The 22,806-nt window shown below is 43.5% G+C and overlaps 1 protein-coding gene across 5 annotated transcripts in view; it reads right to left on the bottom strand.

The window, feature by feature from the left end:
* MRTFB (myocardin related transcription factor B) overlaps positions 1-22,806 on the bottom strand; it is a 250,959-nt gene that overhangs the window by 135,509 nt on the left and 92,644 nt on the right. The window contains exons 1-2 of one of the 5 annotated variants that reach the window (XM_047713408.1): positions 8,844-8,857; positions 5,830-5,842 (exon numbers count right to left, since the gene is read on the bottom strand). The exons of the other annotated variants lie outside the window; for them this stretch is intronic. The gene's annotated coding sequence lies outside the window, so the exon portion shown is untranslated. Of the gene's footprint in view, positions 1-5,829; positions 5,843-8,843; positions 8,858-22,806 lie in introns of those variants that run through there. 5 annotated transcript variants of the gene reach the window in all.

Raw genomic sequence — 22,806 nt, 5'->3', positions numbered from 1 at the left:
TTATTTATTTATTTGACAGATCACAAGTAGGCAGAGAGGCAGGCAGAGAGAGAGAGAGAGGAGGAAGCAGACTCCCTGCTGAGCAGAGAGCCCAATGTGGGACTCCATCCCAGGACCCTGAGATCATGACCTGAGCCAAAGGCAGCGGCTTAACCCACTGAGCCACCCAGGCGCCCCTAGTGTAAGTACTTCTTAACGTTCCTCACAATGTGATAATTCCTTTGAGGAACTTAAAAAAAAGATCCTGGGAGGGGCAGGAAAGGGAGGATCTCCAGAGATTTTGACATAACTAGTCTTCGACAGAGTTATTCTAATGTGCAGCCAGTGCTGAGACTCACTGATCCAGTGGAACCCCTTATTTTAAAGAGAGAATAAATCATTTGGCCAATGAGAGGGAAGAGGGGTTGGGAGGGAATTAGTAAGCAGGTGTGAAAACTGAGACTATAAGTAGGTAGAACAAGATCCTGAAGATCTGAACATCTAACTGCATTTGGATAAGTCAGGAAAGTCTTCAAGGATGAATAGGAGTTTGCAGGCGCAGACTTTTTCTCATCACACGCGGACGGTGCTACTGCAGAATGGGCAGGCCGGGGAGTGGCGGAAGATGAGTCTGGCGTGGTAAGTCAGAGCACAGCTGCGAAGGAATGTGCACCGTAAGGGACAGTGATATGAACAGACTTGTAGTTTAGAAAGATAATTCTGGCAGAGGCTGGTTACTGATAAAATCTCATGCTGAAATGCAGAGGGACGAGGTTAAGACTGTGGAAATGCGGAATGGGCAATAGGTTCCAATAATATTTAAGTGGCAAAATGTCAAGGCTTGATGACTGCCTTGTTTGAAAGGTAAATAACGAGCTGAGGGTGGCTGAGATTTCCAGATGTGTGCGGACAGAAAAGCTGGTGGTACCATTCGATAAGCCAGGGATGAGCAGTGGTGAAGAGCGTTCACTCTGAGAAGCGACAGGTTCCTAGGAGGGAACCTGGGAATGGGGGAGCGGGGCTGGGGGGGGGGGCACTAGAGAGATAGCTATTGGAATTTAGGCAAAACAATTAACTTCTCAGGGATCCCGTTTCCTCACTTATAAATGACAAACAAGTAGAAGAAAATGGAAGAATATTTCCATGTCTGCTCCTCTTGGCATTAAGTTTATGCGAGGCTTTCCTTAATTTTACTCTAATGACTTTTCTGTTGGCAGGCAGCATTCTCATTTTACAGATGAGAAAACCCAAGCTTGGAAAGATAAAGCAACTGTGAGAGACCAGGGTCAAAGCCAGGATTTCACCTTTGAAGACCATATTCCTTCCCCAGTAATGTGACATTTATGTGCCAAATGTGAGTGAGTCAGAGCAAGTAACTGAAAGGGGAGGGGGGTTGCTGAGGAAGAGGGAGATGGAGCTGTCAGAACAAATCTTCAGCGAGCACACTAAAGGCCCAGGGCATTAGGCACTGTGCTGGGCACTGGGGTTCCAACGACAACTCGGTCAGAACCCATGCAGCTCCTAGAGGTAAAGACCTCGTCAATCGGGCAGTTACAACACGACATTAGCACTGGGCAGGAGCAGGCAAAGCATGCCTGCTTTGTAGCAGATGAACGCAACACTCTTCCTCCTACTGTTCCCCTTCAGCGAACCCTGAGGGCATAACTGGAATTGAACTCCAGACCGGAAGAAAATGAAATCTACAGTCGTGGATGTACTACACAGAAACATGGCGTGCTTCTGACAGCAGCTTACAGTTCTTCCAAATCAGCAACTTTTCTGAGTATGGTTTTCGTTTGTAGCAGTTGGATTTTTATGTGTAGTCCTTAAATACACAGTGAAAAGGTACTATAAATATACCCAAAATGGACAATACGCTGTATAGAAAAAATTATGTAACTGCTTTCCTATGCTTGAGGTGGCTCTTACAGCTCAAGATATGTCGACGGGGGATTTATTTTTTAACTTGTTTACTGAAGATTTGTTCCAACTGAACATAACACAGAGCAAACTATATCCTTAACAGCCTCCAAAATGATGCATTCTTAAGTACTGTAACTAATACTTAAGTAAACACTGTTTCTGAAATATTCATTTTGACACACTTATAAATCAAAATTTGAATTAGCAGAAGTTTAAAACACACGTGGCTTTTAAATTACTATATAAAAAGACATAAAGAGCTAGAAAATATTATGCTCCAAGGCAAATGGCCAAAATGTCTTTTTTTTTTTTAAAGCTTGAACAACTTCATTTCCCAAGTTTATTCAAAATGAATGATTCTCAGAGAATAAGAACTGATTGGAAGATTAATTTTAAACTGAGATGATTTCCACACTTAGCAAATACTGGGTTAAAAACAAATTCTAATTTTGTTGACTCATAAATTAGCATTTGATTTACATGTTACAAAGTAAATATTTGTAAACAGACTAAACAAATGTCTTATTTAACAGATAAAAAAAGATACTGTACTCCTACTTCCAGGTTCTATAAGGCAGAGAGGGAAGGAGGAAGGGAAAAGGAAGAAAGAGGGAAGTCTCTTCTATTTTCTAGCTCTTTATTCTTTGTGATACTAGGAATCAGTAGAATTTAAATTTAAACAAGGTGTTTTACTAAATTGAGAAGTATCACAAACACACACAAAAAGCTAAAGTTTAATTTACCTGCCTAAGATCTCATGGCTAGTTAAGTAGCAGATGGGACCAGGTAGCTAGTTATCAGGTAGGTAGTTGGTAAACTGAAAAGACTCCGTTAAAAGAGGAGTTGTTTTAGAGGACAAACTGATGGTTGCCAGGGTTTGGCAGAGGGTAGAGGGGAATGGGAGGTGCAGGCTTCCAGTTCTAGAATGATTAAACCACAGGGATGAAAGGCCCAGTATCAGGAATATAGCCGATGATAGTAACTGCGCTGTACGGTGACAAGACAGCCGTCCTTGCAATGAGCCTAGAGTTGTTGCCCAGAGTGTAGAACTGCTGAATTGCTATGTTAGACACCTGAAACTCGTGTAACAACACTGTATATTAGCTATACTCAAACATTCTTTTAAACAAGAGGAGTCATTAAGGATAATACACGTAAATCTTGACACGTTTTCTTTTAAATCAGAGTCTGTAAATGTCCTCTGGTTTTGCCAGTCTTCCACTACAGGGTCAAGACCTTCTCTTTCCACATGTATCAGCTGTCTGGCATAAACCACCACGGTCTATGATTTTGAGATTCAATTTTTTATAAAGTGGAGCAAAAATTTAAACGATTTTAAGAACTATATTTTTACAATTTTTAATCCGATTTTTCCATTTCTCTCACACACCTGATTCAATAGTATTAAGTAAATGACTTGGTGTTTCCAAATATTTAACTTTTTTTGCACTTGTATTTCATCACTTTATGTAACATTTAGTTAAACTATGTAATTATGATTACTCCTGCTACTAGCATAAATGGATTTCGGAATAAACACAGGTGATTTTTGGTTAGCATACAACTTCATCAGTGAGAACAGAAATGCATACCAGACTTCAGTGTCACCTCCTGTCCCAAGACAAAGGGCCTGGAGAAGGTCGGTAAACCAGCAAACTGGACCAGTGGAGAAGAGATAAAAGAAGTTCTACCACAAAGTATTTTATTTTATTTCTTTTTTTTATATTTTATTTATTTATTTATTTGAGAGAGAGAGAGAGAGACAGTGAGAGAGAGCATGAGCGAGGAGAAGGTCAGAGGGAGAAGCAGACTCCCCGTGGAGCTGGGAGCCTGATGTGGGACTCGATCCCGGGACTCCAGGATCATGACCTGAGCTGAAGGCAGTCGCTTAACCAACTGAGCCACCCAGGCGCCCCCACAAAGCATTTTAAAGATTTATGTTGATGCCAAAGGCATCTCAAATTAGAAACTTGGGCCTTTTTAAGTTTCCTCATGTTTGTTAATATAAATTACAACTTAGATATTATTTTATAATCGTCTAACTTTATGCAAAATATGTTAATACTGTACTTTGAGACAAATGCTCAGAGTACATGCCAAATCAAAGTTCATATTCAGAGTACCATTAACAGCACCCTAGCAACTCCACGACTATAACTCAGTTTCTACTGCCACTGTTAAATCGGAAATCTATTCTCATTTTATCACAGTCCTTCAGAATACTTGTGAATTCTTCTCTACATTAAATACACTTTGGCACTGGGGCGCCTGGGTGGCTCAGTGGGTTAAAGCCTCTGCCTTCGGCTCAGGTCATGATCCTGGGGTCCTGGGATCGATCCCTGCATCCCTTCCTCTCTCTCTGCCTGCCTCTGCCTACTTGTGATCTCTGTCAAATAAATAAATAAAATCTTTAAAAAAATAAGATAAATACACTTTGGCACATATCATAAAAGAACAATTTCAATCATCTGTGAAAATTTTATTAGTTTTACGACAGTAGTGGACAAGGAGTTTGGAGTTTTTCTCAACTAATTGAGATAAAATTCACATTCCATGAAAGTCACCGCTTTCCATGAAAGTCAGTGATTTTTAGTATATTCACAAGGCATGCAACTCTCACTAATTCCAGGACATTTTTACCACACTTAAATCCCACGTGCATCAGCAATCATCTCCTTGTCTCCTCTCCCTGCAGCTCCTGGCAACCACTCATCTACTTTCTGTCTCTATGGATTTGCCTATTCTAGACATTTCATGTAGAGTATGAGGCCTCTGTGGGGAGCTCCTCTCACTTAACATAATGTTCTCAAAGATTCAGCCATGCTGTACCAGGTGTCAGTATTTGTTTCCTTTTTCAAGATAAGTAATATTCCATTGTATGGATTTACCACATTTGCTTATCCATTCATCAGTGATGGACTCGGTTGCTTCCACTTTCTGGCTGTGATGAGTAATGTTGCTATGAACCTCATGTTCAAGTTTTGTGTGAACATGTTTTCAATTCTCCTGGGTACATACATAGGAGTGGAATTACCATATAGTACCTGTACGCCTAACCATTTGAAGAACAATACACAACTGTCCACAGGGATACACAGCATGCATCATTTTACAATCCTCCCCTCCAGCAAAATAGAAGGGTTCTAATTTTTCCAAATCCTTTTCTTTTTGGGGGGGTGAATCATAGCTATTTCAGTGGAGATGAACTGGTACCTCATTGTTGTTTTGATCTGCATTTCTCTAATGACTAATGATGTTGAGCACCTCTTCATGTGCTTATTGACTATTTATGTATTTTCTCTGGAAAAAATGCCCATTTAAAAGTTGGGTCATTGGTCTTTTTTGTGTTAGTTGGAATAGTTGCGAGGAGTTGTCACACAGTGCTGGTGAGAATGTAAAATGATAGAGCTACTTTGGAAAGCAGTTTGGTATTTTCTTAAAGTGCTAAATGTAATTTTACCCTGTGATCCAGCAATTCCACTCCCAGGTGTCTATCAAGAGAAATGAAAATGTGTATCCACACAAAGATACACGCAAGCAAATATTCATAGCAACATTATTCCTAATAGTCCCAAGCTATAAACAATTTAAATGACCATCAACTAGTTAATGAAATTAGCAAAAAGTGGTATATCCTAATGGAATATTATTTAACAACAAAAAGGAAAGAAATACTGACACAACATGGAAGAAACTAAAATACATTACGCTCAGTAAAAGAAGCCAGACACCAAAGACCTCATATTGTATGCTTCCATTTACATGAGATTTCCAGAAAAAGCAAAGCGGAAAGCCTTCATGGCTGAAAACAGTGGTCTTCTGAGGCTGGGGTGGAAACCAAGATTACATGTACATGGGATGGTTACTAGGTTTCTTGTTGGTGTGATGAAAATGTTGTAACAGTAGATTGTAGCGAAGGCTGCCTACCTCAGTAAATTTACTAAAAATCACTGAACTTTACACTTTTAAATAAGTAAAACTTCAGGTATATAAATGGCACCTCAGTAAGGTTGCTTTAAAAAAAAAATATGATCTGTATGTACGCTTGTATAGTAGCATCACTTAGAACCGCCCCAAACTGGAAACAATTCACATGACCTTCGGTCTGAGCGGAATAAAAAAACTGGTGCATCGATACAAAAGATCGCCCCTGAGCAGTAGCGGGACAGAGCTCCTGACACCTGCAGCAATATACCCGAGTCTCAAATGTAGTCCTCTGTGTGAAAGAGAGCCGCCCCCAAAGGGCTTCGAGAACTGGAAAGCCACTTCTGTGAGAAAGCCAGAGCTCTAGATACAGAGAAGACATCAGTGGCTGCCACGAGTGGGACTGATAACAAAAGGGAAGCCAAGGGGAAGTCTGGGGGTCAGAGAACTGTTCTACATCTTGATTGTGGTTGTGGTTTATTTGTCAAAAATCAGAAATGTATGTCAAAAGCAGTGGCTGTTACCACACATTTATAAAAAATAAAGTCAGAGCAAGGACATGGCAAAAGACGATTTCTCGCAGTTTGATTTTTCATAGCAAACAACTAGAAAAAACTCCAGTCACAACCCCGGGAGACAGGTTAAATACACAGTTGTGTATTCAGGGTATTAAATACACGGGACATCCACACAGTAAGCACCATGCAGTTATCAGAAAGAACGAGGAAGCTCTCCGGGGGCACTGACAGGGAGAGAGATCTGATTTGCTAAATGAAGACAGTAAATGAGAGAAAGATAAAAAGAATATATTCATTTTGCTACAGTGGAACTCTGGGTGCAGACACAAGAAAGCGGTGGAGTGGCTGTCACCTGTGTGAGCGAGCGCACTGGTGTGACGGTGTGCCTGCTGGCTGTGGGGAGAGTAAATTTCCTACTGTTTTACCATCATCTTTGAACAGGCGGATGTAGGACTTATGTTTTAAAAAGAAACAAATCAAAACCAAAGAACCTTTTTGAATACTGTCTCATTCTCCAGAACAATATAGACTTCCTCTCACCTTTGTGTCATCTACAATTTGTCTTTCTATATTCAACTTAGCCAAGGGTTAAAATACTGAACAGAGCTAAAGCAATCCTTGCAATAAACTAATAAAAATCTCTCTTAAATTGGTGTTAATCATTCCTGTGCAGTTGTAAACCACACGAGCTACAAGGGGCAGGACTTTGGGCAAGTCACTTCACCTCCCTAAGCCTCTTTGTAAGATGGGTATAAATGGTGTCTCCCAAGCTTGTGGGTGCAAATTAAAGGAGACGATATATGTTAAGTGCTCGGAGTCATGCTTGGCCCTGAGAAGGCATTCAGTAACTAACTGCTCACTGGCTTCCTCTTTAGCTATGGTAATATCCTGGCTGGAGTATCCACCTGTCATTGTATTCAGCCCGTATTACTTAAGACCTCCGGTGGTGAAGGCTTTCTTCTGTTTGTTGGGCGGCCTGGGTTCAAATTCCAGCTCTGAAATTGTCTAGTTGGTGGGTAAGAACTTTCAAAGCCACAGGATCTTTGGTTAAAGATGGAAGTGACGAGGGGCGCCTGGGTGGCTCAGTGGGTTAAGCCGCTGCCTTCAGCTCAGGTCATGATCCCAGGTCCTGGGTTCGAGCCCCGCATCGGGCTTTCTGCTCAGCAGGGAGCCTGCTTCCTCCTCTCTCTCTGCCTGCCTCTCTGCTTACTTGTGATTTCTCTCTGTCAAATAAATAAATAAAATCTTAAAAAAAAAAAAGATGGAAGTGACGAAGGCTCGTAGTTTGTAGAATTAAAAAGAGAACTGAAGATAGATGAGAGGTCACAGCAGAGCTGTGAGCACACCATGCAGAGTCAATCAATGTTAGCAACCAGTACCATTATTTTGTCTACCACAGGCCTGGTCCCCTAGTATGTGCAATGACATAGAGCATCACACTTATTATCTAAATTTTGCAAAAACTTCACAATAGGCTTTATTTCTAGCTTGTCTTGACTTTCTAATTAGACTTCAAACTCCAAAAAAAAAAAAAAGTTATTCCTACCAACTGTTCAGACACACAAAAATACCATGATGAATAAATGATAATGGGTTTTTAAATCTCCCTAACACAGGCATAATACAGGCTAGCTCTAAAAGTAACAGAAGTTGAAATCAATATTTATATATTGTGTTGTCTTCTCCAACATTTGGGATTTAACAGGCTTTGGATTTCAGATAGTTGGCAATATGACATGGGAAAGAAAAAAAAAAATGAACTCATTTTTAAAGGAAAGGTACTGGGGTGCCTGGGTGGCTCAGTCGGTTAAGAGTCTGCCTTCGGCTCAGGTCATGATCCCAGGGTTCTGGGCTCGAACCCCACGTTGGGTTCCCTGCTCAGCAGGGAGCCTGCTTCTCCTTCTCCCTCTGCCTGCTGCTCCCCCTACTTGTGCTCTCTCTCTCTCGACAAATAAATTAAAAATCTTTAGTAAAAAATAAATAAATAAAGGAAAGGTACTGTTCTGGGGCACCTGGGTGGCAGAGTTGGTTAAGCATCTGACTTGATTTTGGCTCAGGTCATGATCTCAGGGTGGTGAGATGGGGCTCACACTGGGCATGGAGTGGAGCCTGCTTAAGATGCTCTCTCTTCCTTTTTCCCTCCCCCCGCCCAACGGCTCTAAAAATAAATAAATAAAAGAAAGAAAGAAAGGGCATTGTTCTTATAGTCACTTCTGAAATCTAGGTACCCAAATTAATCTCAATGGATTTCATGATTCCCGAAGTTGTTTGTTTTTTTAAGTACAATCAGTAAAAGCTCTCCATGTACTTTTTATTCCTTATAACATTTACCTCTTTGGCTTTTTCTTAAAGGAGCCAGAGAAGTTCAGGATTTTGAATTTAGTCCTTGAAGTAATTATCAGGGTTACAAGATCCGTACTGGAAATGACTAACTACTGAAGGGGAAGGCAGCTCAGGTTGCTGTGTTCCACAAGCCCTTTGTTTTTCAAGCACCATTACTTTAATTATTTCCTATAAATACATCATTGTCCTTAAGAAAAATATTTTTCAGATAAAGATGAAAAAAATCTTTAATCATCACTTGGAACATGGACCTTGGAAGATCACTTGGAAATGACCTCAGCTTATTATAAACCTTCTAAGACAGATTTAGTGCATAAAGCCCACTTGCCAAATAAAAGCAACTATTACATGGAATTTCATTAAACAAGTTATTTTTAAAAGACTCAAGAGTTTTTATCAGATATGTGGCAACAGAATATTTTTACAAAATTCTGGGAGATATGGTTAAAAAAAAAAAAAAAGACCTGCCAACTGGACAGAGCTGAGCTGTCAGCCACAGAGGGCTCCCACTCACCCTCACCCATCTCTGGGGCCACCTTCAACTCTTCTCAGGTTTCAAACCTTTGGCTGGCATGACCATTCTTTGCCAGATCAAGATTTCCATTAAACTGTGGGTAGGAATTACGATTTCCTTTTGAATCCAGAAGAGACTGAGTCCCCAAGTTATTTACCTGCAATGGAATTCCGACCAGGAAGCAGTGCTCCCCTCCACCCCCCCACCCCGGGAGGGGCTGGACAGAGGGTGAGCCCTGCGCTGCCATTACCTATGCACCCTTGACAAGACGGCTCCAGAAAGGAACAGGCAGCTGCACCATGCCGACCTGAGACAGACAGCAGTGGGCAGACACTCACGTTAATGCAACATTCCAGTCTCCATCTTCTTAGCACACTGCACTATTAAAGGTTGTAAACCTTAATGTGGTCCTTGAGGCAAGTGGTTGGGGTATGACGTGGGGCGGTGAGTCTTTCTTTGAAGTGCTCAGGCCAACTCCAGCAGGTACCAAAGCACAAAACAAAAGACAGATTTCATGGTTTTGAACAACTCAACCCTGTGCACGACAACAAAGTACGCGAAGAACATACAGGAAAAAAATATAACAGGAAAATGTTATAGTTATAACATTATATATATTATATACATATATATATGTTATAGTTATATAATATATATATAACTAATGTTATAGTTATAACTATATATATAAGATATATATATACATTATATATACATTATATATACTATAACATTAGTTATATATATATAAATATAATGTTATAGTTATATTAATGTTATAGTAGCTTAAAAAAAATATTCAAAGACAGAAACTGAGAAGAACCTATTGCCCACCAGTACCTGAACTGAACTGAAAGGGTAAATATCCATTTTATATATAGATATAGATATAGATAGAAAACCTGGCTACTGAACAGAAAAGATCACGTATACATACAACACACACACGGACTGAGCAAGAGAACTGGGGCAGGTAGGCAGAGTAGCGGGCGGGCTAAGAGCAGGTCGGGAGAGACTGGACAAGGCAAACTAAAGAGGAAGACGGCGAGCTGGACAGAGATGGGGCAGGAGGCAAAGAAGAGCAAAAATGGGCAGGCAGACACGGAGACCAACAGACACGCAGGGACTGACAGCCAGCATACACTTCCACGGGTGAGTGCTCAGTGTCCCAGACTACAGCTGCCAGCCACATGTGTCTGTTTGGATTTAAATGAATTTAAATTAAATGAGACAAAAAATGCAGGTCTGCAATCAAACTAGTCACATTTCAGGTGCCCCATGGCCACGTGGGGCTAATGGCTACTGCACCGGCGGACAGATGAGAGCTCCCCCGTCACTGCACGAGGGTCTAGTGGGTGGTGCTGTTCTAGACTCCTTGGGATTGTGTGAAGTCTACACAATGAGCATGCTGTACTTGTGTAGTCTGCAAAGAGAATAAATCCCTTTCCAATTAGGAAAGCAGAAATGCAAAGGTGGCCTCCTGCCCCGTGCTGCGTCTCTTTCAACAGTTCTTCCTCAAACAGCACAGAAGCACCAGACGGATCGCGGGCCTTACTGATCTATGTACGGCCAATTTTCTAAGTCATTTGGTTCCTACTAAGTCAGTTAGCTACTTAACAAGACTTCAAATACCAGCAAAATAAGGAAGACAACGACATATATTTGGAGCGTCGTGACAGCACTCTTGTTCTCTAAAATTTAAAGAAAAGGTCATGTTACTCATTCTTCATAAAGTAAGTGCAGTTGCTAGAAACCCCTTGGAGTTTAGACAAACATTTTAGATGGAAGCTTTTCTTCAAAAGAATAATAGCATTTAAAAATAGCATTCATTTTTTTCTGATTCAATTCAGTACAAAGTAGAGAAGAAAATAAAGTAAGCCTGCGGTTAAAAAAGGGGGCCACATTAACTGTAAAAGAAAATGGCAATGCTAAGAACCCGTTTTCAAATGAAAGCTGTAACACCAAAGCAATGAATGTTCATAATGACCAGTTTCTAAAGGCTTTCTCATGTAAGAGATGTCTGAAGCATCTGGCGAGGTTTTAAGAGAATAACACTTTAAAGAAAAGCTAACAGAAAGGTCTCCAGAAAAAACAGAAGGGATATATACAAGTTTGCGGGGAATGCACAAATGGTAACATTTTGAGACCCTCAGTTCGCTCTGAAAAAACCACTGAAGGCTGCTCAAAGATAGTCCCCATGGCTATCCCCAGCAGCACCCAGTGACCCACTGCGTCCCGTGGTTAGATCTAATCTGGGCCCTCAAAGTTCTCCTTAAAACCCTGCCCAGTATCACATCCACCGACTTGCCCAATGCAAACACCCACTACTCTACTGCCAGACCCTACGTTCCAATCACAACCATCTGGTCGAAGTTCCCACTGTGGAGCTTTGCACAATATATCAATTTCCAGTAATTAAGCCGGTATAAAAGTTACACAAGAATGTGCGCTAGACCGTGGAGCAGAACTGCAGATTGAGCAATCTAATACACGGCAAAGTGGCATTACAAATTAGTGGGGGAAAAGATGGACTATGCAATCAGAGATGCTGGCTCCTGCCACCAGTTTATTTACATGGAAAATGATTCCCTATCTCATAACACACACACAAATAAATGCCATGTGGATTGGACTCATGCTAAAGAGCAGAACAAACTTTTAGAAGAAAATATGGTAGGATCTCTTTATGGCTCCAAAGTACTCTGAGTACGGCAGGATTTATTAAACATGATGCAAAGAGCACCAACCATAAATGAACAGACCAATAAATATGACTTGATGAAAATGTAAACTTGCACACAACAAAGCACACCATAAAAGATAAGCCACTGGGAGAACATATTTGAAATGCAAAATATCAACAAAAGATAAGTAGCCAGAACATATGAAGAACTAAAGATACAGAGGGCAGTGGCGGTAAGCAATCTGACAGAAAAAACATACAGAAGAGAAACAAGTCACAAAGGAGGAAAGTGAAATAGTCAAATAAACAAGGAAATGACGCTCAAACACACTAGAAATGAAGAAAATGTACCACTTCAAATTAGCAAAAAAACTGAAAATCTGTTAATACCAAGGCCTGGCAAGGGTATGGGACAACAGGAACTCTCAGACATTGCTCTAAGGAGCTGCACTTGGTACAACTGGAGAATGATCTGGCAACACCTAGTGAAGTCAAGGATGCACATACCCTATGTGCCAGCCGTTCCACCTCTAGGTACACTCTCAAGAACCTGTTAGATATGCACCAGAAAATAGGTACTGTGCGTTCACAGCAACACCGTCCAACAGCAAAGCATGGAAATTGCCAAAACTCCCGCTGACAGCACATGAACAAACTATTATAACCCTAAAATGCCACATAACAAAAATGGATAATAGTCATGAACAATAGGAATTATTGCTACATACATCAGCATGGAAGTATCTCCTACATACCGTGAAACGAACAAGCAAGTCTCTGTAATATACAAGAATATACCATACTGCCCAAAGTTCAAAACCCACAAACTAAATACAGTGTGCATCAATACAAAGGCATGTAGCATGAGTAGAAAGCCATGGAAGGGAGTCACACACCCTCACTTCGGGAGGATGGTGAATAGCATCTGGCACTGGCACGTCCGCAGGGGGCATCGGCTCTACGTGCACTGTTTCACTTCACATCATTTTAGGCTTTCCATGTAAAGCAAAGGTAGCAAAATGTTATGATGCGACTAAGCTGTACAGAGGTTGTATCATTCCCCATATTTCTCCATATCCGTAGGTTATTTCAAAGCGTAATTTGCATTTTCAAGAAAGAGAGAAAGCAGCAGAGGGACACCTACTGAAGGTAGCTTTTCTATTTTCTTTTCTTGCCTTCTTTATTTTCTACTTCTTTTCTCCCAGAAAGTCAACCCAGATACTTTCAGTCCAGTTTCTTCTCCCATCTCACTGCCCAAACCAACACGGTACTTTTTTGCTCTTGGAGGGCCTACTATGTGCATCCTCACATTTCTATAAATTGTCTATTAAATGCCTCCGAGGTGCCGGCCCCTGTGCCAGGAGCCGGAGAAACATACACTGCCCGGCCCTTCACAGAGTCTAGCCGCAAGGAACAGAAACACGAGACAAGCAAAGAAAAAGCTATGCAATTAAAATTGTCAGGAATACTATGATGGAAGAGAGTACGTGTATGGGAACATATAACAGAAAGGCCCCACATAGCATCGACTGGGTCGGAGGGATAGGAATATGCCAGGAAGGGAAGGGTGGAAGGGCCTTCCGGACAGAGAGACAAACCAACCCGGTGTCCTCTGCACGACACCGGAGCACCTGAAGGGCGGGGATTGCTTCTGATTCCTATCGGATTATCTCATTCCTTCTGATTATCTATCTCCCGATTCTGTGCCCATTTCTTCCTGGGCACTCTAACAAATGCTTCCTGGCGGATTCTAAGGAGGCCTCTCAGCAATCAGGAGATTCTGGACCAGTAGCTCTAGGGCAAGAAAGCAGTCCTTGGGGAATGGCCCAGTAGGTAAAGGAGTATCACCCAAACAGGCAGAACGGAGCCTGAGCCCACTGTCTGTAGCAGCTCAATCCCGCAGAAAGCACATGCATACGCTCCACATTATGAGAGAGCAGAGCCTTTTTCTTCAACTATCCATCCATCCGTTGACCCATCTCCTTCCTTGTGCAGCACCATCATCCACCCCTGCTCACCAGTTTACTTCAATACTTTTAAGGGCACCTATGTGTGCCAAGCTAGGGCTATGAAGACCCATAGAAGCATGGCCTCTGCCACGAAGAGCTTTCCTTCTAGACCATGGATCACAACTAAGGGTGACTATGTCCCCCAGGGACCATGTGACAATGTCTAGAGACATTGTGGGTTGTCACAATGCAGCAGAGGGCAGGGGGTACGCTACTGGCATCTGTGGGTACGGTCCAAGGATGTTCCTTACAATGACAGTCCCCCACAACAAAGAATTAATTATCTAGCCCCAAATGTCAATAATGCCAAGGCAGGGAAACCTGGTATAGATGATTTAGAATCATGTCTAGCGAGCAAATGGCAGAGGTCAAAAGCCGGAGGCTAAGCAGGTCAAATGTCAGAGGCCTATGAAAGAGTTACATACCAGGCCATGAGACAGGCACATCAACAGTGTCCATAGTGCAAGAATGAGAAACCTGCTCTAGAGAATCAGCAATGTAATTATAGCACGATGCACAAGAAGTATAAAATGTCATCCAAATGCAAAGATGCAGCATCGCCTCTAGCACCAGGAAAGAAAAGGTTTCCTCGGAAGTGACATCTAATTCAAAACCTGAAAATCATACGAGTTAGAAAGAAATTAAGGACGAAGGCTGGGTAAAGCGGTTATCCCAGACACGAGGGACAGCTAGTGGAAAGGTGGAACTATGGAACAGAAGAAATACGTCTGTACAATGGAAAGTGGGAGCAGCTGCTGAAGCCCTGGAGGGGCAGACAGACCCAGATCATAATGGCCTTGCCTGATGGCCAAGAAAGGCCGATGTTATCTTTAGGACAGTAAGAAGCCACCGAAATGACTGACACAGAGGAGTGATATAAACAAAGCTTGATTTAGGACAATTGATTGCTAAGTAACTGAGTGGGAAGGGGCTGCCACAACCCGGACGACAGTCATGGCTTGACCTAACGCTGATTCTGATGGAGGGAAAGCATTCAAGAGATGCTTGGGTATTAAGTACCACACTAAGATGTGTACCTATGCCAGTTCTCTGCCTACCAATTTCAAAGCCCCACAAACTCCCAAACCTTGAAGTTTTAAAATTCATCTCTGGCCCAACCTAACCAGAACCATGTGGCAGCGAGACCAGAACGCGGACTCAGTTGAGGCTATTCATAGCATGTTCACCCTACTGAATGTGAGTATTTCAAGGCAGGAGTCCTAATGTTTAATTACAGGGTAGTGCCCCAGACCTCACTGGGTAGCACAGTAACTTTTTAAAATTCAAAAAAGTCCTGGGGCGCCTGGCTGGCTCAGTTGGTTAAGCATCTGACTCTTGATTTTGGCTCCAATCGTGATCTCAGGCCATGAGATTGAGCACCACATGGGGCTCCACCCTGGGTGTGGGGCCTCCTTGAGATTCTCTCTCTCCACAGCTCCCCACCCCCAAACACTTCTCTAAAAAACCCCCAAAACAAAACAAAACAAAACCCCAAAAAAAACAAAAACCAGCCAACAAACAAAAACCCAGAATAAAAAACTTATTACCTAAAATTAGAAAAAGCCTGTATTCCAAAATGCAGGCGGGCTTCAGGATTTACAGTAAGGGGTTGTGGAGTTACACAAAGTGCTAAATAAACTTTGATCAAACTCCAGGGAACTGGGGAAAGTAGGTTATGTGTTCAGAGTAGTTTTCTAAGTCACTATCCTTACTAACAAAGTATGAAACTTCCAAATAGCACATATATCCCTACTACGTGATTCATTTTATGTAACTTTGCCCTAAAAACCTAGACATTTGGCACGTGATCCTAGCCGACACAGCAGCAGGATTTGGGGAAAGAACTAAGACTATTTCACTGAAATGTATCTATTTACTTCATCATTCTTCCTCCCCAGAGGGCCACACAGAAAAAAGAGTAGGTACAGTCAATAACAAGCACCAGATCTTCATCTGAGTAGAACCATTCCAAATACAGCCAGTTAGGAGTTCAAAGAGTCTGAGGGTCACCCTCCCCATCACCATGAGCAGAGCCATAAACACACCGGTGACCTGATGCTTTCTCGGCAGGGGCGACCTGGCCCCTCTGCAGAGACAGGGAGGAAGGACCTGGGTCCCACTCCCATTCATCCCTTCACTCCTAAACACATATCTGTGAGGGATTTCTGTGTCCCGGGCACCGTTTCTTCTAGGTGCTGAGGACATAACGGAGACAGATGTGGTCCTTCAGAGGTCATGGACTCCACAAGAGCACAAGGACATAAAACGTGTCATTACAATAAGGTGTTAGAAGTGAGGAAGGGAAAACGTAATGATGACAGTGTGCAGCAGAGGGACGGAATGAAGCAGGAAGGGAAGAATCTAGAAAGATCTGAGAAAACAGTATTGAAACAGAGACCTACAGGATGATGAGAAATTTGGATCTGAAGGTACTGGAAAGAAAGGAAACAATGGAATTGAAGTGAACCAGGCCGCAGGAGAAAATAAGGTTTGAGAGCTAAGGGCGGGAGGTGTAAGGCAGTAAAGCTGAGAGTCAGCAGAAACATGGTGGAAGCAGCCTCGAGTGTAGGCTGCAAAGGGGCTATCATCTACCCATCCTCCTGGAAACGGGACTACACTTTCTGATGTCCTGGAACTTCTTGCCTAAAAAAAATAAATAAATGTGGGAAGTGGGTTTAAAATACTTAAACACTTGTTTTATGCTTATTTGTTTTGGGCTAGGAGAAAACAACTCTTCTAATGTACTAAAGTACACCTAAAACGCACTGCAAATGGCCAAAACAAATAGTATTGCACTGAAACATTTAGAACACTTGCAGTGAGTCTCAATCATACATTAGGTCATCAGCAGCATCCTGCCAACTTTGTAAAGCACTATGGTCTGGCAGGGTACTTTAGAATAATAAATTTACCAGAAACATAATTAAGACATTCAGATGTCAACTGAGAAGACTTTGGCACATTAAAGTTTCCAACCACAAATATACCAGAGCAAATCATACTCTATATTCTGAACCTAGGACAGTCCGAAAAGCAAATGCTAGAATTCTACCCCAGCGATCCCAAGGACTCGTCATTCATAGCCACTACTTTTATTGACAGACTCTTGTTATCTCATGCCAGAGTAACAGACGTTTTAGTTCTGTGTAATGCTTTTTATCCTAAAATAATTCAAGAGACCTACTAAACTAAAAGAGCTCGTATTTAACTTAGTGCACTCTGGAGACTTCGGTGGGGGAATGAAGCCTGATGTAAGGGGAGGCACACCTCCCAACTATTACTTAGTTTCTCTGTGGATATGTTTTTCCTCCCCCCCGCCCCACTCAACCCCCGCAAACTGTCTCCTCCTCATTGTCTGTTAGCATCATGTACTGCCCCCTCCTGAATTCCTCTGTGACTGGGCCTGATGTGTAGTTTTTCTGTCTAATCCCCTGCCATCGTGCGAGAGGAGCTGGACTTCTCTCGAATCATCCAGGCTCCCAGAAATTCAGCTTCCTCCACAATGGGAAACCTAAGATCCTCTCCGACCCCCACACAATAATCCCATCCCAGGCCCACCCCAGAACTTGGCGACCACACCCACTGCCTCCTTCCCTCTGCCGCTTGTATCTGCTTGTTCAGGCCGCCTTCCCGCCCTCCAGCCACCCATCAATTCTACATTCAACTAATATTCACTGAATATTCACTGAATACCTGCCTTTTGCCCAATTCTGTACTAGATACAGGGTCTGACGCAGTCTGAAAATAGGATGACATAATAACCCAGAAGTGTCCGTCCTTCTGGAATTTACAAATCAGTAGAACAGACTGCCAATGAGCTGTTAAGTGCTGTGGGGATGAACAGAAACGCAGGGAATGGGGATGGTAGTGCTTGAATTCAAAGAGGGCGGCGAGGAAAGCCCTGAGGAGGAAACACCTGAGTAACCCCAACCCTGAAGGACGTAAGGGATCAAGCTATAAAGAGGAGCTGGAGTACAACAGGGATACAAAAATCGGACTTCTGGGGCACCTGGGTGGCTCAGTGGGTTGGGCCTCTGTCTTCAGCTCAGGTCATGATCTCAGGGTCCTGGGATCGAGGCCCACAGTGGGCTCTCTGCTCGGCAGGGAGCCTGCCTCCCCCCTCTCTCTCTGCCTCTCTGCCTACTTGTGATCTCTCTCTCTGTGTCAAATAAATAAAATCTTTAAAAAAAAAAATCGGACTTCTGCTCTCGACTGGTCCCTCTGGCTGTCGCACTCAGAACAGACAGGAGTGAGAGCAGAACCAGGCAAACCTGGCTCTGGCGCGTGGCTTCCTGTGCAGCCCCATCCAGGGGCGGTTTTCCCTCCCGCAGCCGTCATACCCCTGGACTTGGAGGTGGGGTAAGTATCATCAGCTCATCATCACTCTTGTTTCCAGACGCTCCCTTCCCCACCGCCCTAAAGGCCCCTGGCTTTGAATGTCCTATCACCAGACCATCCTCACCACTGACTGGGCTGTTATCTACCACCCTCACCCCCAAGCCCACCTGCCAAACCAAGAATACTCAATCATCACAATTTCATCTACCCACCCTCTGACCACCACCTCCTAAATTTCCAGCTCCCCTTCTTCCAAAGTCTGGATCCACCAATCCATTCACCCTCCTGGGGTCTCCATGCCACTGTCCTACTGCCTTTTTACTGTTCCTTGTTCCTTGCTATGGCCTCTTCCCTCTTCTACTTAGTGCTCAGTCCCTTCAACTCCATTGCTCCTTTGTGCCTGCTTGGCAGACCACGGAAGCCGATGAAATCCCACGCCACGCCTACTGCACACCTGCCCCGCAACAGGGAAGAGCCGATGGGGTGGAAGGATGTCCAAAGTCAGCGGAGGCACGCTCCTGAGCAGGAGAGGGGATGGCATCCAGGGCAGAGGCGATGCCCCACACGGGACCTGCAGTCGGGCCCATGTGCAGTTAGGAGGGAGCACTTGGCAGAAGCAGCTTTAGGACGTCCTCTTCTGGTTGTTTCTATGTTCTGAGTGATGGTCAGCAAGGCCATGGAGGAGTGAGGTGGGAAAAGTGGTTAGAGGAAAAGAGAGCAGCTGTTGGGAGGGCGGGTTGAGGGGGCAGGCGGGGTGGGGGCGGGTTACGCATGGCTCCCTCCTCTTCCAGGCTACCCATCCCTCACTCGCCTCTAACCAGCCGGAACTAGGCAGGGGCGGTGGAGGGGGCAGACCACTTCACCAGTACCAGTGTCGAACTCTGGCTTCCCCCATCCAGATCCCTAAAGCCAAGCACTGCTGGACAGACTCAGAAAAAGGAGAGGAGGGTGTCCCCAGTGCACAGTAATTGATTTCAACTGGATTCTCAATGTTTCCCAGTAAATCCTTTCCTCACCTCTGGTTAATGCCCATCCAAAGCCCACAGCAAGTGAGGATTTCCTACTTTCCTCAGGTCCCTAGCCCATCTCCCCCAACCCCCTCATTCTGGGCAGAAGAACTTGGCCTCTGTTTTCCTGAACACAAAGGCCACTCGGTGTGAGTGAGCTTCTTTAAAACTTCCTTTCTTCGGACGCCTGGGTGGCTCAGTCCTTAAGCGTCTGCCTTCGGCTCAGGTCATGATCCCAGAGTCCTGGGATCCAGCCCCACATCAGGCTCCCTGCTCAGTGGGAAGCCTTCTCTCCCTCTCCCACTCCCCCTGCTTGTGTTCCCCCTCTCGCTGTGACTCTGTCTGTCCAAAACAACAACAATAACAAAATCTTTAAAAAACAAACAAAAACAAAAAACTTCCTTTCTCTGTGACTCAAAATCCCTGCAGGTTTAACATTCACTGTCCCTCCCTCCTGGCTCAGAAATAGTCTTTCCTCTGCTGGATGACTTAAACCCACCTCTCTCTCTCTACCTCTTCTGCCTCTAATCTACAGAGCTTTACTCAGTTATCCTACCTTTCTTGCATCTTGAATTTGTTATTAGGTTATGAAGACAAAAAAGTATTCCAGATGAAAGAACCAAATGAACAAATGGCATAAGTAGGAAAGAATATGGAATGCTTGCGAAAAGGGCAAGAAACTGGTCTTATTGCATAGCAGGGTGTGCTGGAGAGTGACAGAAAATAGTCAGATGGATGGGGTGGGACATTACAGAGTGTCTTAAAAGCCACAGAGTATCCCTGGGGCTAGTAATACATTGTATGTTAATAAAAAATTAAAAATTAAAAAAAAATTTTTAAAGTTAATGAAAATATTTATTAAAATATTCATAGATGGAAAAACAAAGCACCACACAGTGTAGGTCAATGATTTCTGAACAAGGAAACACTCCCGAGGGAGAGAGTATTTAAGGTAGAAGAGTCTCAGAGCACAGGATGGGATGGGATGGGAAAGGAGGGCTTTACACTGAAAACAGGAACCGGATGAGGGGCTGGGGGTGGGGAGGGTGAGGACAGAGGGTGAGGGGATCATCCTGACGGAGTCTAAGCACAGCCTGGTCAAACGTGGAGGCAGCGAGAAGGAAGAAAAGACAAAAGACATTTCCCAGAAAGGAACGGACAGCCGCAGCGGCTGACAGCACACCCTGGGTGGATTCCAGCCGGAGCTCCGGAGAGAGGGGCTGAGCGCTCCGAGGTGGAAGGCTGTTTTACAGTCACCGTGCTCGGAGACTGGATGGGGCCGGCATCTGAGATCATGTGATTCAGTCCCCGCACTTTATAAATGAGGAAGCAGAGGCCTAAAGAAGTGGAGCGATGTGTCCAAAGCCTCCAAGCAAGTTGTCGGGAGAGCTGGCGCCGGAGCCCTGACCCGACTGCCTTCGGAGCTCCTGCCACGACACCCTGAGCTTCCTCTTTGGCCACGGAGACCCGCAGGGCCACACTTCTGTCGACACACATCACACTAAGGGACGGGCCACCGATTCTGGCCCCTGCACGCATCCCGTCCAAGACAGTGAGGCTTCAGAGCAGCTGGGCTGACTCTACCCTAGGATTTTCACGGAGCCCAGCTCCAACTGCCACGTCTCCAGACGCTGTTTTCAAGTTTCTAGTAGGTCTCAGGGTGACACGGTAAACACGACATAACCCTACTCGAAGGGGCATTAAAGTGACTTTGAAATTACAGGGCAAACCACTGACCCTGTTGTTCCTTCTGCCCCTCCTATTCCGACTCAGTGAAAGCAGTTAAGATGCTGTTTGCCCCCTCGGGGACGGAAATCTTCGGCCCCGTGTATGATTTCCTGGCAAACACTGCAGTGGTATTTGGTGTTCTTCATACTGTCAGCTCACAGAACTCTGCTGATAACAGAAAGGAGTCTATAACATTTCTAGAAAGGCTTCTACATTTTCTTCCCAGACAACGTTCGTTAGTAAAATAGGAGTTTCTAGGTAATTTCCCAAGGGAACTTTGGGCCTCCACGGAAGTTAATATGACTAGAGTGGCCAGCGTTTTATGGAGAACAAGCACGATGATTCACACTAAATAAATATGGACAACTTCGCTCTCTCATTTCCTCTTGTCGGTGTCAAAAAGGACTTCAAGGAGCCACCACGGACCTCAGCCAGGTATCCATGCTAAGACAAGTATTTACAGCGGGCTGTCCTGAACTATCTAAGCTTACTGAGAGATGCCTGAACGAAGTCAACAGATAAAGCAGAATGCTTTTATAACAAAATAATTCAGTATTATCTTTTTTTTCCTCCTCTTGCTATTTTGAAGGGCTGAAACAATATTTTTTACAAAAGAAAAAGAATTATAAAATGTGCCAAATCCTTCCTTGGAGAATACTGACAAGTCTACATTTTCAAGGACAAATTTCCAAATACTGGTGCCCACAATGATAACAGTAACGCGAATAAAATGTACACAATTCAGGTGCTGAGCTTGACCCCTCGGTGTACATTTTCTTCTATCTTTACTTCCTCATAGTATTTATTTTGAAATGTATTTTTTCCCCTTACCACATGCTTTGAGCACCTCAAAAGCTTATACTGACCATATCTGTTTGCTAAGCAGCTTCAAGATTCTCCTTTGTGACTAAGCGACAGGTGCTGCTCAGTTTATTTTCACACACGTAAACTAAGCCCTTGAACTTGGGGTGAGGAAAAGCGTTCGGCTTAAAGTTTGGAAAGGAAGGAACTACACAACAGCTTCCTTTAGAACAGCCTGCCTTTTCAGCTTCCTGCATGAAAATGATATTGTATTTGTATAGGAATTGCTAAGAAACAATGAAGAAATTATATTTTAGCCTTTAGAGAGTTAAGCTTCAAACTCCTTAAACAGCAAACAATTTTCTCCAATAATTTGGATATTTAAATCAACCAAAAGACAGAAGAAGAGACTAAGAAGATAAAATAGGAATGTGACACAAATTTAAAAGTGGATTATACAAGTTTCAGATTACTATAAGGAGCTCATGTTTTCTTTCACTAAATGACAGGCATTAAGACGTTCACTTTTAAAAATCCCAAATATCAAGCTACTGCATTTAGTAGAGATGATGAGGGAAGGGTTTTCTTTGTTGCTGTAGTTGCTGCTACTATTGTTGTGAAACTGGTTTGATTAAAACACGTAACCACACACATACATACATACACACACACACACACCCCGAGTTCATTATTAAACACAGCTTTTCAGACTCTAACTGAACCAGAGACAGGTGAACATTCTCTTTAAAAGTAAAATGAAAATGCATCAGAATCTCGACTCCCAGGGGAGAGAGAAGCCCCCCCCCCCACCACCACCACCCGTCAGGGGGCAGGTTTTAACTGCCCCCTCGTAGACTTGTACAAAGCAGCCACAATCCCCAGCAGTCTGCTCCCATGGCCATCTCGCACACACAGATTTCAGTAGCTAACGTGAGCCCAGCCAGAAAGAAGACCAGGTTGCTCATCGGCTCTGGGTTCTCTGTGTGCATAATTCAGTACGCTACGACCATGCATTTAGATATTTTGTTATCCAGGGTTG

The sequence above is a fragment of the Lutra lutra genome, chromosome 18 (genome assembly GCF_902655055.1).
Source record: "Lutra lutra chromosome 18, mLutLut1.2, whole genome shotgun sequence".
NCBI lineage: Eukaryota > Metazoa > Chordata > Mammalia > Carnivora > Mustelidae > Lutra > Lutra lutra.
This window is presented reverse-complemented; position numbering and strand designations above follow the sequence as displayed.